The sequence below is a fragment of the Panthera leo genome, chromosome C2 (genome assembly GCF_018350215.1).
Source record: "Panthera leo isolate Ple1 chromosome C2, P.leo_Ple1_pat1.1, whole genome shotgun sequence".
NCBI classification, from domain to species: Eukaryota; Metazoa; Chordata; class Mammalia; order Carnivora; family Felidae; genus Panthera; species Panthera leo.
The window spans coordinates 1,565,544-1,577,327 of record NC_056687.1 but is presented as its reverse complement, the minus strand read 5'-3'; the positions used below and the strand labels follow the sequence as shown (position 1 = coordinate 1,577,327).

Below are 11,784 nucleotides of genomic sequence, written 5' to 3'. Positions count from 1 at the left end.
GTGCAGAGAAATTCTGCTTGCCTTTAGGCCGGTTTTGTTTCTCACACGTGGTCACCCACAGGTGTTCACCGTGTGCTGGATTCTCTTCTGGGCACTGGAGACTTGGGTGTGAGCACAGTAAAGGGTAGCTCTTGCCTTCATGAGATTCACATGATGGGGCGGTGCGCCCCAGCTAAGGGCCTCCGTGCCAGGAAGGGCAAACAAAATGAGATCGAGGGTGGGCGGGGGCCTGAGAGGGCGCAGGGGACGGAGGGAGCTGGGCACTACCAGGCAGCTGGGAGCTCTGGAGGAACGTCCTCGTCCTGGGTTTGGGTTTGGAATCGTGGGAGGCCGGTGAGGAGGAGGGAGGCAGGAGGTCTGGAGCTGTGGCGAGGAATTTAGATTGTAATCACCCTGTGATGCGAAGCCTTCTTCCCTCCCTCCCTTCCTTCTTTCCTTTTTGTTTCCTAGTTGACTTTAGAGAGTTTTGAAGGAGGGGATGTCATGACCTATCTTTAAAAGAATCTCTCTGGGAGCGCCCGGATGGCTCAATCGGTTAAGCAGCTAAGCATCTGACTCTTGATCTTGGCCCAGGTCGTGGTCTCACAGTTCGTGGGTTTAAGGATCCTCCCCCCACCCCCCTGCCACAGCTGCTGTGCCTTGACAGCACGGAGCCTGCTTGGGATTCTCTCCCTCTCTCTCTGCCCATTTCCTGCTCGTTTCTCTCTCTGTCTCTCTCTCTCAAAATAAATAGACTTAAAAAAATAAAAGAAGCACTCTGGCTCTCATGCAGCTAATGTTTATTAGGTCCTTAAGACGTGCCAGGGGATTAAAGCACCTTCTGTGTATTAGCTGGCTTTGCATTAGTCCAAGAGGTAGGCACGTTAGTTTTCCATGTTACTTGTGGGGAAGACGGGGCCCAGCGAGGGCACACGTCAGTGGCAAAGGCAGGACTGCGCTGAGCCCTGTGACTGCAGGGGCCCTTCTCGCCTCCCCTGCCACCGCCAGGGGGTGCTGGCAGGAGCGTGGGGGGACCATGATGGGCCAGGGCACAGGTGGTGAGCTCAGATCTGGCAGGCTGTATTTCAGGCTTGTACTCTTAGCGGGCAAATGTTGCCAGTTACCCTGTGACGCAGTCCTTTCATATCGCCTGGGCCTCACTTATGCTCATCGACAGTGCTCTTGGACTTTAAGCGAAGACTTTTAAAATCAGACTGTGGTGCTTTCATCGAAAAGGCAAATAGAAGTGAAGTAAAATAAAATAAGTAACTCTAAAATTTCTTTCCGTTTAGAATCTGATTCTTCCCGGTCATCCTTCGACCAAGCATCGATGTGATGTCATGCTGCCTTCCACGTTGTTCCCTGTGCTGGCATTCCTTAAGACCTCACCACTGCTGTCTCTGGGGTGTCTTCCTTTTTTTTCCTTTTTTTAAAATGTTTAGTTAAATTTAGACACACACACACACACACACACACACACACACACACAGAATGTGAGCGGGGGAGGGGCAGAGAGAGGGAGACACAGAATCTGAAGCAGGCTCCAGGCCCTGAGCTGTCAGCACAGAGCCCGACACGGGGCTTGTACTCACGAACCACAAGATCATGACCTGAGCCGAAGTCGGACGCTCAACCGACTGAGCCCCCCAGGCGCCTCCCTCTGAGGTGTCTTCCAAGCGGCTGAGACCTGGTCTGTGAGTTTAGATGCTTTTTTGATCTTACTGGCAGGTAGTAAGGAGAGGTTTCTGGTCCTTAAATGGTTTGTTGACTGACCTGTCGGCGGGCTGTGTTGTCCTGTCTCCTGTCTTGCCTCCGAGAGTAACAGCTGAGTTTGAGTGTGCCCGGGCAAGAGTCACTACACTTCCCTCCTGCCCGGCTGACAGCATTGTGGGACACCTCCGATTTCCCAGTTGTTCAGAGGGGGAAAGTGCACACTTAGAGCTGATGAACCGTAGCATGTTTTGTAGGCAGGCCCGTCAGGATTGCCAGTAGACTTGCCGTGAGATGGAACATCCGGAATGATCCCAAGGTTGTTGGCCTGAGCGGTTGGCTGGCGCTGGCCTTGGGATAGAGAAGTCTGAGGCTGGCATCGGGAGCTGGGGACTGGCCCCGTGAGGCCTCGGACTCTGCGGGAGATGGTTCCTCAGCAGTTACACCCGCAGACTGGGCCGTGAGCAGGTGGGATGAATCTCTGTTCCGTCACGTTTCAGAAGCGTGATCTTGAGCGAGCTGTTTAATCTTTCTCTGTCTTGGTGTTCTCATCCGTGAATTAAGGAGAACAGTGGCAGCCTCGATCCTCTGGTTGTTGGGCCTACAAACTGAGCCAATGTAAAGTGCCTAAAATAGTACCTCACTTGTTTTTATAAGCAGTCATCCGAGTGGAGATGTTTGGATACTAGTGGAAATTCAAAGTTTGGCTCAAGAAGAGATTGGGGTCAAATATGTGAATTTGGGAGTCATTTGCCTGTTGCTGGTATTTGAAACCATGGGCTTTGCAGTGGATATAGATACAGATGAGCAGAAGGGTAGGGATGAAGCCTGGGGGCTTCTGGCAAGGGGTGCACAGGAGGAGGGGGAGGGGGAGGAGGTGAGGGAGATGGGGGGAGGAGGAGGGGAGGGGGGGAGGAAGAGAAGGGGAGAGGGGGAGGAGAGGGAGGAGGGGAGGGGAGAGGAGGGGGAAGGGGCCCAGGAGGAGGAGGAGGAGGGGGCCCAGAAGGAGGAGGAGGGGGGGAGGAGGAGGGGAGAGGGAAGAGGAGGAGGAGAGGGGGGGAAGAGGAGGAGGAGAGGGGGAGGAGTGGAGGAGGGGAAAGGGAGGAGTGGAGGAGGGGGAGGGTCTAGCAATACCCATCTTAAAGGGGTCTGTTGAAGGAGGAAACCAGAAGGGTCTGCTGGCCTGGAGTCCAGGGCTTCCTGAGTGAGCCTTATGATGGCCGAGGAGACTGTGAGGGGGTGTCACAGAGGATGTCACAGGTAGAGGACTCTCTAGGGGAGCTTTGTTAAAACGGGGCAGAATTGTTGGCAGAAGCTGGAGGGGCCATGGGCTTGAGGGAGTTATGTAATTTGGGTTTTTAAATGGAAACGATTACGGTGCGTTTATGGGCTAAGGGGCAATCCAGTAGAGAAGGACAAATTTATAATATGTTGGAAAAAGGGTAATTGCAAGAGGCAAGTCCTTGAGAAGGTGAGAGGGGTTGTTGAAGGAACAGGACCTCTGCACGTGGGAACTGACTCACTTCAAAAATATTTCTCAGAGACATGCTGCCCTTTTGAAAGGAGGGCATAAAATAAAAGATAATTTTGTGCTCAGTCCAAGAAACTGGGGAATCGTGCCCTAGGACTTAGGATCAGTTTCTTATTAGCTTACGGTGTTTAAACATGCCTTGGGGCATCCTTACAGAAAGATATATGTGGAAATGGCATTTTTCTTTATTAAAACAATTCACTTATAAATTTTTTTAATGTTTAGTTTTTGAGAGAGAGAGAGAGAGAGAGCGCACAAGTGCGTGAGCCGGGGAGGGGCAGAGAGAGAGGGGGACAGAATCCCAAGCAGGCTCCAGGCTCCAAGCTGTCAGCACAGAGCCCGACGTGGGGCTCGAACCCACAAACTATGAGATCGTGACCTGAGCTGAAGTTGGACGCTTAACCGACAGAGCCACCCGAGTGCCCCTACAATTCACTTATCTCTAAAAGTGTCATTAACTTAACTAGAAGTTGGCACCTTTAGTCACCAAACTTGGTACCACAGCAGAGGACCAGCAAGATTCGCCTGCTGCTTTGTGCTTCATTTGTCTTACAGTATCTAGAAGGATGCTGGTGTTGCGTCCAGGAGAGCCCCCACCTCCTGAGGCGGACAGGTGTTGCTTGGGCCCAGTTATGCTGAAACGTCATCAGGGAGGCTGTATTCGCTGAAAGTTACCTGTTCAAGGGGCGCCTGGGGGGCTCAGTCGGTTGAGCGTCTGACTTCGACTCAGGTCAGGTCATGATCTCATGGTTCGTGGGTTCGAGCCCCACGTCGGGCTCTGTGCTGACAGCGCACAGTCTGGAGCCTGCTTTGGATTCTGTGTCTCCCTCTCTCTGCCCCTCCCCTGCTTCCTCTCTCTCTCAAAAGTAAATAAAAATGTAAAGAAAAGTTACCTGTTAAAATGGTAAAATCTCTTCCTTGCGTGTTGGTTTTTGTTGTTTGTGGTTATCTGATTTTTTTTTTAGGTGTGGAGTTTTGAAATGTCAATGTTCTCTGTAGTTCAGCCAATGGGATGAAGTGTATAGAAGCCCCCCCGACTCCCTGTGTGCCCATCATCTGTGCCGGGGAAAGGGGGAAACTGATTTCCACCGCCCTGGCACCCTTGCCTGTAGTGACAGGTTCTGTGTGAGTCATCGTGGAAGGACACACTCTGGAGGAGAAGGCCTCTGCCTCCTTGGGCCAGTGTTCCAGCTGGAGGCTAAGCCGGGCACCGGGGCGTCCTCGAAGCTGCTTTGTCTGTGCGGTGACCAAAGGCACGAGGGCTGCGGCAGATGGCGTCCCGGGGCTGTGCCTTCTTGAGGCGTCGCTCTGCACAGGGGCCTCTCTCGGGAGGGGTGCCGCGCTGAGGCCCGGAAGAGAGATGAGCTCTTCTTCCTGCCCAGAGAGCGGCCGAGGGCATTCCCTGCCCGAACCCTGCTTATTGGAGCAGCTGGGGGGTGGGCAGTAGCCCCCGTCCAGCCGTTGATGCGGGGGCGTGGTGGAGGCAAGGTTGAGGCGTGCAGGGCCCGGCTCTGCACCCTTCCGGATGGCGGGAAGGCTTTGGGGGGAGGGGTGGTGGGGTGCCGGGGTGCCAGGGTGAGCGGGAGTCAGCAGGGTCTGGAGGTGGGTCGAGTCCAGGAGATGAGGAGACCGGAGGGATTAAGAAGTGCCCTTGGAGCTCCCTGGCTTGCCATGATGCTCGGTGGCAGAAGGACCCGAGGTGAAGGGTCTTCGCTTACGGGCGTCATCTCACAGCGGGTTCTCTTCGAATCTGCAGCTTGCTCATCCCTTGGTGTGCGACGTGCAGGATGTTAATATCCTTCCGTGCGATCAGGAGCCTGCGTACCATGTTGTTTGTAAAACACAGACAGGTGCACGTGTGGAAGCTGCCGTGACACGGAACTGTCCGGAGCTGAGAGTCCCGGGTACCTAGTTATTCCTCACGAGTGTTCCCTTGAGCGTGGGTCACCTCTGTGTTTCAGACGGGGAACTGATGTAAGGGGCTCGGTAAGTTCTGGGAGAGCCGGGTGGTGTTGGCTAACGCATATGAAGCTCTCCCGTGTGTCAGGCATGTCGGAGCGAGCTTGATCCAGCCCGCTGCTCGTGATGCTCTGAGGGGGCTCCCCTCCTGTGGAACTGTCCTCACCCTCTGCTCCGCACGCTCCTGCCCCGGGCCTCCTTCCACCTGTTCCTGACCGTCAGCCAAAGCAGAGCCCTAAGTGGGGAGGACGGGTCCATCACTCTCCTGCTCGGAGCCCTGCAAGTTCCCCCATCTCAGTCCCCCCAGGGGCCCGCTGTCTCCTCTGGTCACCCCTCTGGCTGTGGGGTCTGGGCTTCACCCCTCTGCACCCTCACCTCTCACCCACTGTGCCCTGCTGTCCCTCCGTATCCACTCCTCCTCCCTCCCATCAGGCTGCCCTCTGAGCAGAAGCCTCCGGAAGGCGGGGGTCTTGCTCTGTCTTCCTCCTGAGGGCTCAGAACGGTGCATGGCAGAGAGGAGGCAGTCGTCAGTGTCTGTGGACAAATGACTAACGTGTTCTTACTTTCTGCGCAGGTAGGAAGTGGCGAGCCGATCGAAGCTGTTTGCCTGCCTCCCGCACTGCCCCTCCCATGCTCCTGTTGTACTCGGTGAATCAGTCATCTATTTATGCCCCGTATGTCTGTGTTATCTCCAGATTTTTGTGCTTTTCTTCGTAGAATAGAAACATTTACAAAACATTCAAAATTGTTCTAAAACCATGAAGTACGGTAGAGTAAATTAGTCTGTTGCGAACAGGGAGCCCTCAACCTACGAGAGCAGCTGCGTCCTGCTGCTGCCATTTGAACCCCGGAGGGCAGCCCTACAACTGAAAAGCGTTCTCTTAAGTAATGACCGTCAGGGACGTAACGGATATAGCGACATTGTGACAGAAATGAGAATATGAGTAATTCTGGGAGGTTTCAGAAAAGCAGCCAAATATGATGAAAAACACCTGACTCGGCGGTGGAGGCTTAACCGGTTTAAAACCTGGAGAGAAGGCGGCTTGTAAGGTGCTTGGTGGAGGAGGAAGCGAGAGTGTCCCGGAGTGTAGGAAGCTGGGGATTTCGTCCCGGCTCTGCCTCTGAACTTGCTGGGCCACCTGCTTCCCACCCTGCCACAGGCTCCTGGAGCGGAAAACAAGGGCGGTCACGTTGGTGACTTCCAAGGTTTGTTCCATTTCTAGGAGACTCTCGTATGCAAGAGTAAAATAATAAATTCTGAGGGCTTCAGGGGCCATTCAGCGAGCTGTTGAATAAATGTTTATCCTAGAACCTGTGCGCGGTCCTGTGTTGAAAGTGGGCAATGTCCCGTCCCTTCGCGGCTGCTACGGTCCGCCAGAGGCTAGCGCCCGGCACAGGGTATCCTGTCCCCCCCGCTCTGGACCAGGCAGCTCTGCTGAAAGAGGTGAGGTGCGGGAGGAGGGGGGTCAGGAGGCAGCATCTCGGGGGTGGAGGAATGGGTTCTGGCTCCAGGGGATTCCCTTGTTCCATTTTCTTAGTCTTAGGGGACTAGACTCTGTTGGTTGTCTGGAACTAAACTGAGCGAGGATTGTTTTCAGGTGCGTAAGTCTAAAGCTTATCGTACAGATCATTCCATGGGAGGCGGTATTGAGTCAGCCCCCCTGCCGTGACATCATAGAGTTAGGAACTGAGCTTGTTAACGTATCTGTTGGTCAGTCGGGGGGTAAGTTTGGAGCTTGCCTCGTATTCTGTGCCTTTCTGTGCAGGCCGCACACACAGACCCAACTTCTTTTTCTTGTTTCGGCTCGGCGTACGTGAATTCTCTGGCTCTCTGGGTGTTCGCGCGCTTGGTTCTCCTGAGGAGAGGGATTTACTCGAGGACACGGGTAGCTCTCCGCCCTGTGCGTGAGGCCAAGGAGCAGGCTTCCTGCGGGGCCGCGGGCCCCCTCTGCCCACACTCACCCCCCCACCTGGCACCCGGCTCTCCTCCATCTCCGTTTCTTCTCTTGTGAGGAGTTGGTTCTGCCGGGCACCTGCTTTGCCAGCTTTCTCTCTTTTGAGGCCAGCCTTTGTGTCGGTCGGTGCGACCTGCCTCTGATGTGTGCCGGGGCTGTGTGAGGGCAGGGCTTCTGCCTTAGGAAGGGGGGCTCACTCAGGGGGCGTCCCCAGGTAGAGACGGGGAGTAGGGTCCTGTGTGAAGCGCTCACTACCCGAAGACTGACGGACAACGGTGAGACTTCACTCAGATGCTTCACGTGGTCTAGACCTGGGCTCGATCTGAAGAGGGACCTACGTGCTCAGGCCACCGTCTACAGAGCAGCGATTTGAGGGGTTACGTCTGCTCTGTCCTGGCGATGCGTGACATCAGTCGCGTGAAACTGTATGTTTATTAGTCTGGATTGTTTCGAATTTGATTCTTTTTCAGAATAGGAATCTACCCCAAATAATAGGCCAACAGAGTGGTCGCTCTTGAATCCATGATCCGCGCTGGCTTTTACGGTATGTTTCTGTCATAGCACGGTGCTGTTGGGCGGGCCGCCTCTTTTGTGGTTGGCAATGCAGTAAAACTTTACTTTCACCGAAAAGTTATCTAAATGTTTCAAGGGCCTCGTGTAGTCATTTTTTAGGTTAACAGTTTCAGGGCTGTCGCGGCACATGCAGTAAACTGCGTCAGCTGGAAGCCGCTTTGGGAGTTGGGGCTGCAGAATCTTAATCCAGGAAGATGTGCAATTCATGGGAACGAATCATAGGAATTCGGAGCAGTGATAATTTGGGGTCAGAGAGTTCAACCTAGATTTGCCCATCACCGAAGACCTATGGAAAAGTCACTCCCATCACCTTTTGGCTGGTTTCGGCAGTGGTGCGAGGGAACGCCCTCTCAGGACTGCTGGCTGCGTGTCCTGAGTACGTGGTGCAGTGTCACCCGAATGTAGCTCGCGCTCTCTTCACTTCTTGTCACTCCTACTCTGGGGGTTTTCCCTCATTAACGTTTTTTGTGTCACGCAGTAGAGGGCTTTCACCCACATGCACATGAACGAGTGGCATCGTTGATCGTTCTACTATGAAGCTTTCTATTCTTTGATTTTCTTCCTCTGACGAAACTGCGAGCGGCCTGATATTTTCATAGAAAGAGCGGGTGTTGCACAAACCGGCAGAGTATTCTGGAGGGAGCGGAGAGCGCCGTGTGCGGTGTCCCCCAGCTCCCCTTAAACTCCCTGTGTGGGGGGAGGGCCGGGCAGGGAGAGGAGGGTTTGATGAACTTAGGTGTTTCTCACCGCAAGCCCTTGCCGTAGGAAAGGGAGTTTTCTTCCCTTTAGTTCCCAGACTTTTGAGCCGGGACCACCCTGTGCAGGGTATGCTGGGTTCCTGGGACAGAGCCCGGCTGTGAGTGGAGGAGCCAGGATGTGGGAGAGCCGACCTGTGTTTCCCAGTCCCGCTGATCGTTGGGAGAAGCGGTGCCGTCGCACGTGCGACCCAGCTGTCTGGGGGTGCACCTTTCTGAGTGCTCTGAGGGGACGCGCTCAGGAAATAACAGGTAGGGGAAGCTCTGTGAGGAGGGTTTGTTTTCTTTTGTGTATAAGCGGCTGTCATGAGATGTACCCTCTGTAGACAAGACAATTCAGTGACTTTCACAAATGTCTGAGTTGTGCAGCCTTTACCACAGTCCGGTTTTAAGTTTTTTTCAAGTTTTCTTTGAGAGAGAGGGAGACAGAGCGTGAGTGTGCACGCACAAGTCGGGGAGAGGCAGAGACAGCGAGGGAGAGACGGAATCCCAAGCAAGTTCCGCAGTGTCAAAACAGAGCCCGATGCAGGGCTTGAACTCACAAAGCTGAGCCCAGACCAAGAGTCGGACGCTTAACCGATTGTGCCACCCAGGTGTCCCACCAGAGTCCAGTTTAAAAAAGTTTCCGTCACCCCGGAATGTTCCTGTGTTTGTGTGAATTCCCGTTCCAGCCGCAGGCCTTGGCAGCCACTGATCTGTGTCTACAAATCTGTCTTTTCTAGACATTGCACTTCAATGGAATCATTGCAACCTGTAGTCTTTCGGGTCAGGCTTCTTTCCCTTAACAAGGCTTTTGGGGTCCGCCCATGTTGTGGAATGGATCGACACTTTGTTCCTGTCACTTGCTCGGTGGTCCTGCCTGCGTGGATCCAGCACATCCTTTCTGTCCCTTGGCCGGGGCTGGGCGTTTGGGGTGTTCGCACTTTCCGACTACTGTGAATAAAGCTGATCCGAACATTAGCAAACACGGCTGTGTGTGGATATGTGCTCGCGTGGGTGTGGGCTTCGAAATGGGGTTTAGGATAAAAACATTTCGCTGTTACGGACAGTGCTAGTAAAGACCATTTGCTAGATTTTGGGTGGCTTGCTCACCACGTCTGTCTCCGTGCGCTGAGCTTCTTGACTCGCGTGAACCTTTTACTTCCAGGGTGAGATGTCATAGTCCTGATGCGGAGCGTCGGCTACTAGGGTAGCTTATGCTGACAGCCCTCCGTGTCGGGCCCCGCAGATGAGCTCTTTCCCTTCATTTGACTGTTTATTTCCTCCGCCTGAGGAGATCAGTGCTGTGTGCTTGGGCACGAAAACACCCCATTCGGCCTGCGGAACCCCATGTGCCCGGTGCTTCGCCCCAGCATTTTCCCTTCTAGGAGTCTAGCTTGAGGGCGCACCTCCAACTCTATGGAAACACATATGGAAATGACCTACGTATCCGTGCAGGTGTGTCGACCACGGTGCAAAGTGCCACCTGCAGGACGGTACGGCCTCTGTGAACTGATTCGAGGTGACTTCCAAGACCCAGGTAGCGAGCGAGGCACGCTGCCAGAGGGTGCTGTGCTCTGTCCACCAGGAAGAAGGGCCGTGGGAAGACACGGGCGCGGCTGCGCGTTCGTGCCAAAGGGAACGGGACGGACGAGCCGCAGCCAGGGGCTGGACTGGTTCCACGGGGGTGGGTGGGAAGGGCTGGGAGGGACAGGGGAGTAGACTCGGCTGCAGGTGTGGGGGCGCAGTGCCCCTCCAAGCACACCGCTCGCTACAGCCTGACTCTGGGAGCCACTGCGCTGTTTACACACCCCCAAATGAAGCACGTTAACTTCAGCCAGGAGGTGGGGGGCGCTAAAGTGGAATACACACAGAAGCAAACCTCAGTGTCCCCACAAACAACAACGGAGCCACAGGAAAAGGGACGGGAAGAAAGGTGGCAGCCTCATCTTGGAAGACGGCATTTTGGCTGCATTCTTTGAGGCCGAGGACTGTACAGAACCGTGCTTGTCATGGGGTTGAGGTTCGCAGGGTGAACCTACTCTGTGTGCACCCAGGACCGAACAGGTCGTCCGTCTGGGTGGGCGACCAGAGCCAGGTTGCAGTGTAAACCCACGGTCTCTAACGTGTGCACATCGGGATAGGTGTGTACAGGGACGCGCAGAGATGGATGTGAGCATGAGGGTTACACGCACGTGCCCTGGGTCTCCGTCCCCTGACAGGCCCCAGCAATGGCGAGCATGCCCAGATATCATCCTCCGATAGGAAGGAACAGGTGCAGCTAGGACACCTGGCCGTGCAGAAAGTAAGGAGGTGCTCAGGAAGGGTGGGGTGTGTCGAGAGGGCACGGGGGCCCACCCCAAGCGGGAAAGATGGCCAGAGTTGAGTCAGTCTGAGCGAAGAAATAAAATGATGTAGGATCGGTTTATAATCCATAGACTAGAATAAATACCCACTACTCTGTACTGATATAAACAAATAATTGAATAAAGAAGCAAATAAACGGGGGGAGAAGGAGCAGCTCTTCCCGACAGAAGGGTTCTAATTAGTGTAGAAAGAGTGAGGACGTAGAAAAGACAGTACAGCAACGATTAGTTTAGGTGAGACTCAGGGATGGGGGCTGAGATTAGTGGGTGAGAGTTTGAGGAGAAACAGGATATTTGCCTGGGCTCTATCTCTTCCCCAAGTTATTTACTTATTAAAAAGGGAAAAATAGTAACTTTAGAGTGGAGAAAGCCAGCAGACACCAGCTAACCCAGGTGACCCAAGTTAACGTCACCTGTGGTAAGACAGGTCGCCATCATATAGCCCAGATGCCCCACGGCACATCATGTGTCCAGTGTTCTTGCCACAGATGCGTAATCACAGCACTTTCACGAGGAGGTAGTGGACCCCAGAGGAACACCTGACCCGTGCTCTTCAAGCGTCCGGGTCCCAAAGGACAAGGAAGGCTTGAGGGGTGGTGGAGGCTCAGAGGAGTCTGGGGGGACATGATGGTGAAGTGCACCGTGGGTTGTGGATGGGCTCCTGGCACAGAGGGGTCTTCGTAGGAAAACGGGTGAAATTCAGATGCAGCTCGTGATTGAGCTGATAGTGTTGTGCCGGGATCATCTGCTAGCTTAGTAATTTATCAGTGATGCGGTAAGACGCAAACGTTAGGAGAGGCTGAGCGAACGACAGGTGGGCACTCTCTACTGTTTCCGGCTTTCCTGTAAGCCTATAGTTTCAAAACAGGAAGGTGAAAAAGCACATAACAAAACATGACGAGACACCTGTGGTGCTCAGGGTGAGGATGGGGCCACCTCCTTGGTCCTCCCACCCGGTCCTCCCATCGTCTGAGCTG

General features: G+C 54.2%; 1 long non-coding RNA gene across 3 annotated transcripts; it reads left to right on the top strand.

Annotated features, from left to right (window-relative positions):
- Window positions 1–5,032: 5,032 nt before the first annotated feature.
- Window positions 5,033–9,418, top strand: LOC122229543. 3 transcript variants are annotated; one of them, XR_006207037.1, is made up of 5 exons: window positions 5,033–5,206; window positions 5,754–6,385; window positions 6,489–6,623; window positions 7,605–7,678; window positions 9,185–9,418. It is a non-coding gene; the product is annotated as an uncharacterized LOC122229543 (long non-coding RNA). The 3 variants fall into 3 exon arrangements; XR_006207038.1 differs by adding an exon at window positions 8,532–8,714 and having other exon boundaries at window positions 5,033–6,385; XR_006207036.1 differs by having other exon boundaries at window positions 5,033–6,385.
- The last annotated feature ends 2,366 nt before the right edge of the window (window positions 9,419–11,784 follow it).